Source organism: Scyliorhinus canicula, chromosome 1 (genome assembly GCF_902713615.1).
Source record: "Scyliorhinus canicula chromosome 1, sScyCan1.1, whole genome shotgun sequence".
NCBI lineage: Eukaryota > Metazoa > Chordata > Chondrichthyes > Carcharhiniformes > Scyliorhinidae > Scyliorhinus > Scyliorhinus canicula.
Window position 1 is genome coordinate 42,456,564 of NC_052146.1, and position 6,000 is coordinate 42,462,563.

Sequence of the window (6,000 nt, forward strand, 5' to 3'; positions counted from 1 at the left end):
ACAGAAAGAACAGTGGGAAGAGATAGATAAAATTTTAGCCGATATGGAGATCCAGACAATTCATCAAAAAGCACACACAAAAGGAATTGGGGAACTGTGCAAGGGGAATCAGGAAGTGGATGAATTAGCCAGACTTAGGACAATAATCTTGGGGACTCTTGGGAACTCAGCAGCCGACCATCAAATGATAATTAAGCAAGTACATGAAGCCACAGGACATGGGGGTCATGTTGTAGTCGCAAGGGAGTTGAAGAAGTTGGGACTTAAAATAGCCTATTGGAGACAACATTTAACTGCAATAAGGAGAAAATGTGAGAGATGTATGGCCTGTGGAGGACAGAGAGGAAATAAAACATATGGGAGCATAAAAACTGAGAAACCAATGCAGGAATGGTCATTAGATTATGCAGGACCACTTTTTCCCAGAAGCAGCAAAGGTAATTTGTATTTTTTAGTCAAAGCTGATAGCTGCACGGGAGAAATTGACCTTAGAGCAACCAGCAAAGCAAATGGAGCCACAACCAAAAGGGTATTGGCAGAAATGATGACCTCCAGAGGTAGACCAGAATCGATCCGAATGGACAACGCGCCACACTTTAGAAACAATACTGTTATTAACTTTTGTGCTGACAGAGGAATAACAATCAATTGGGCCGTGAAATATGCACCTGAGAGTAATGGAATGGCTGAGAGGTCTGTAAGAAAAGTAAAGGATTGGATCATAAAGAATCAGAATAATAAAGGCTGGGATAAAGACATTGAAAGAATAGTATTTGATCTTAATAGCAACCTTGGAACCTCTGTCCCCCAGGGACAAGGAGACCCAAGTGAATCTGGGAATTATCAAGTAGGAGACGAAGTTTGGGTGAAGTTACCAACTAAGACTGCGGGGAAAATCATTCGCGAGACTGTAAAATGTAAAGACAAGATTGTTCAGATTCTGGGTACACATACAATTGAATTAGAGAAGCATGGTGTCTGGAGCAAAAGAAATTGTGTCACGCTTGAAACACACGACCCAGTGAGCATCAGAGGAGTTTGAGATTCTTCGAATCTCACTCAGGGGTGCAATGACAGAAGGAGGCTTGACTACATCAAGGATATGGAATATAAACCAGTTCAAAAAGAAATGATGGCAAAAGGAATCCGGAAGTCCTGGAGAGGGCACTTCTGGGATAATCCGAATTAAAGAATAGGGCCCTCTCCACCCTTGATCTGTTCATTTGCTTTTTCAGGTGGGAAAAATTAATAACAAACCAGGTCGCAAGAAGGAAGAGAACTACACTCCAATAACAAACCAGTTCGCGAGAAGGAAGAGAACTACACTCCAATAACAAACCAGTTCGCAAGAAGGAAGAGAACTACACTCCAGAGAAGAATCTGTTCGACAGGATTGGGGGGAAACTAATGATATAATTGGCTACAAATTTGAGGGAATTAAATGACAGAACCCGGAGGAAAACTTTACGGGTTAGAAACAAATTAGAACATCAAATTATAACTGGACAGTGAAACCCCCGGTCAGACATCTCTAACTGGACATTAGTTGATGGATGATCTGTGGTTTCCATGGGGTATGTACTACGCAGTGGAATCATTAAGGTCTCGGCAGCAGATAGCAGCGACTGACGAGGAACCCCAATATGATCAATGATAATAGGTTAAGAATTTCAGTAGCTTGATACTACGGCGGGAAAATTGTTACCAATGCAACAAAACAATATTGCATTGAAGAGCTATAATCGTTGATAAGAAAATTTTTTTATTTTCATGTAAATTGATAGGGACTGTTGTATATATATGAGAAGGGGGGTATGTGTGTCGTTAAATGACTTGATCCGCATTTCTAAACTGTGAATGTTTTAATAGAGGGTTAGTTAGTATGTAATAATGATTGTTCCAAAAGCCAAGAAGCGATGTTTCGATATTGATATTAAATTGTTAACAGTTGAAAATATGTAAAGTGTAACACACAGTCTATTGGTTAGGTAATGAATAAGGTGTTAAGATAAGATAAAAATTTTACAATGTATAGAACAATAGGGAGAATTTGTTTGGGAAGAAAAAAAAAGAGACGGTTCAATGCGGTTTTGTAAATGCTGAAATGAAAAATATACACGTTGTCAGAAAGATGTTCTCTCATGTAAACCAGGGGTTGGCAGACTTACATGATTCACGACAATGGTAGACATTAATGGGGAAGTTAGGAATACAAGCAGGATCAATTGAACATTTTAAATTAATAAGACTAGGGGATCAGTGGGGGGTAAAAGATATCACAATTACCACATTCCAATCAGAAATGGAAAACAAGACTCGTATTGACACTGGTCTATGATATGCATACAAATGACAATGATCAGGGATGTAGGTTAGTACAATTGGATGGGGGGGACAATAAACCAAATTATAGTAATGTTTCAAATGTCAAGACGGGGTGTTCTGGAAAATACAGAATGTGTCATTTGAAACATAGAGGTCTGCCAACATCTGATCGGGGAGAGTGCAGGGAAAGATCCCACAAGAGGTTGGTGGCAGCTGAAGGGCACAGAAACTGTGGGCAGCAATTTCAGTCTATCAGAATGGTTATTACAACCTGCAGCAGGAGAAAGGCAAAAGAAAAAAGTTTTAAAAAATCTCTTTGTGTTGTTGGAAAATTGTGATGGACTGCCCCTTTAAGACCCGAAGTCCGATCCTTATCAGAGGTCCCGATCAGAACAGCTGAAACAAAGAAACCAGCGTGGACTTCAGACTCCTCCCCTTTTTCTCCCCACGAGGCAAGAAGCAAGAACAAAGACACCAGCAGCAGAACACCAGCGGCACCCGAAGAAGCAAGAAGGACAGCAGGAGCAGCAGCAGGAGAGAAGCGGCCCAAAGACCAGACCAGACCAGAAGGAAGACGGCCCAGCAGCAGGAGCAGCAGCCACTGAAGACAGAAGAGGAGGAAAAGAGAAAACTGCACCAGGAGAGATGACCAGGAGGCTTGAAAGTGAAAGAGAGAGAGAGAGAGTCTGAAGGCCTCACCAACCAACCAAACAACATCAAAAAGTAAATAATGTTTTTAATTTAATGAGATAAAAAAGAGTATGTTAATAATAAAATAATTTAACCTGAAAAAGTGGTTATTAGCTTACTTCACTTCCTTAAGAACGCAGGACCCGGGACATCAATGCCATTAAGGGGTAAGTAAGTAAAATTATTCAGTGAAGGTAGGAGTTATACCGGGGGATAACTTGAAAGGAGAGTTTGACCCGAATAGCACTCTCAGAGGCCTGTACTGGAGTCAGGGAGGGAGTTCCCTGTTCGCCGTTTTTAGAATATTGGCCCGTAAGGTTCTTTGGTATAAAGGGAATTCTAAAACATATAGGTGAATTTAGAAAAACAGTGGGCATTAAAGTCAGTGTCTGTGTTGGCCATTAAAACATATTCAATTATCAGGTTTATCAAGATTACTATATTTTGGGACTGTAACTTTAAATTCAGTGTAAATGAGGGGGTCATGTGAACTGTCTGCAGTCTGCCTAACAGTATGACTGGGTGGTTTGATAGTTAGAGATTAAAGGAAGTGAAGGAATCTACAGGAAGCCTTAGATTATTTTGCCAAGAAGAAGGTGCAAGGAGACTTGGAAACAATGACAGGAGTCTGAGTTTATAATTAGTGGGACATCGAGGGCGGGATTCTCCGAGCCATCATGCCAAAATCACGCTCAGTGTGGGGGCGAAGAATGGGGCACCAGACCCGCGATTGGGTTCAACGCCTTCCCGCGATTCTCCGTAGACTGACGTGGCGCCGGTCGGGGCTATTGAAAGAGGCCCCTGCAGCATTTCTCAGCCGGCAGCTGGCAGAGTTCCCGCCGGCACAGATCACTCATGGTTCCACCCGGCGGGAGCTTGGAGTGGCGGCTGCGGACCCAGTCCGCGGCCGCCCTGGTGGGGAGCCCGTCACTGGGGGGGGGGGGGGGGGCCTCCAGGACGGCCAGTCTCATGATCGGGGCCACCGATCGGCAGGCGCGCACGATCTGGGGGGGGGGGTTCTATACTGTTGGGGCTGGCTTGCTGTGTGGGTCCGCCATTTTACGTGAGGCCACCGCGCGTATGCGCTGACCCGTAGCCGGAACTGCAGGGCCCCGTATTGGCAGCCGGAGCTGCGTGGACTACGCCGGGGCCCTGAAAGCCCCCTTCAAAACGGAAAATCTTTCTGGACTTTCTCCAGGAAAGTCCAGAGTGATTCGCGCCCATTTTCCCTCGGGTGTGGGGACATAGTCCCATTTTCAGAGAATTCTGCCCCGAGTCTCCCAAAATCCTAAAAATGTGTTGAAGGTACTGGGTTATAACCAGCTGTGCTGTAAACTGCTCAACTATTTCCAAGATGAAAATGAATTGGGGTCAAGGGGAGCTAATTGGCTTTTCCAACTGAAGGCAGGGTTAATCTGTTTCATATTGCCATGGGGAAGAGGTCAGAGGAAGTAATTTGTGAGATCAGGTTATACACTTCCCTACAAATCAATGAATGTCATACAGGCAGCAGTTTGGAATGATCAGCAGGGAGAACATAGAACATAGAGTGCAAAAGGAGGCCATGCAGCCCATCGCGTCTGCACCGACCTACCGAAGCCCCCACTTCCACCCCATCCCCGTAACCCAATGACCACTCCGAACCTTTTTGGTCACTAAGAGCAATTTATGATGGCCAATCCACCTAACCTGCACATCTTTGCACTGTGGGAGGAAACCGGAGCACCCGGATGAAATCCACGCAGACACGGGGAGAACGTGCAGACTCCGCACAGACAGTGACCCAGCGGGGAATCGAACCTGGGACCCTGGCGCTGTGAAACCACAGTGCTATCCACTCGTGCTGCCCACAAGAGAGGTGGCTACTTGGGTTTGTGAGCTACCATAGCCAGGAGGGGAACAGCCTCTAGTCAGTCATAGAGACACATCCTGCAGCCATCTATGGATTCTGGGGAACTCATTGTGGCATGGTTAGGCAAAAGAAGATTAATCAGAACAGTCTTTACTGCCTGTGGTGGATTTATGACACTCCCCAAAAACTGACAAAAGCGCCCGATGACGGTCAATCAAAGTTACTACTCAGCAAAATGACAATACAAGAACCTAGTGGAAGCTAAGTGCAACTGTGGACTCTTTGCTAATAGAACTGTAGTTCTGTGGAGAGTGTGATGGATGACAAGCGTACAAGGGGAATGTCACTTTCTATAGTTTGAAGTTAAGATGCCTACAAAAAAAGGATTTAGTTAATAGCGTTTTCTTTGTTATTTGTTACCATAAAAGTTTTAAAACCTGAAACCCTGTCATGCAATTCTTTCAGATTGTAACTGAAAGTTTCAATGCATGTTAAAAAGTTATTGGTCCCTGTGGAAATTACAACAAGCTCCCCAGCCTAATCCCATTTTCCAGCTCTTGGTCCATTTTCTGTAGGTTATCGATATCCAAGTATTTTTTAAATGTAATAACTGCTTTTTCAAGCAGTTAGTTCCAGATGAAAAAATTATTCCATTTCCTGCTAATCCTTTTGCCAATTAATTTTATTCTAAGCCCCTTGGGTATTGGCGCCTCTGCTAGGGCAATAGGTCCTTCCTATCCACTCTATCTAGACCCCTCATAGTTTTATACAACTCAGTTGAATATCTTGTTAGTCTCCAAGGAACACCACTCCAGCCTATCAATTCTTTTTGCACATCAAAAATTTGCCATTTCTGCAACATCCTTGTAAATCTCCTCTGTACCCTTGCTAGCATGATCAGATTCTTTCTGTAATGTGGTGATCAGAAATATGTGCAACACAAGCTGTGGCCTAACTAGTGTTTTATAGTTTTAGTTACAACTAAAGCTACAGCTACAACTGTCAAATGGCCAAAGTCCCAGGGGAGGACAAAGAAAACGTTTCAAAGATTCTCAGATGCTCTCCTTGAAGTGTGCCGACATTGACAATGATTGTGAGCAGCATACTACCAATTGTTCAGAGGCAACTTGTCC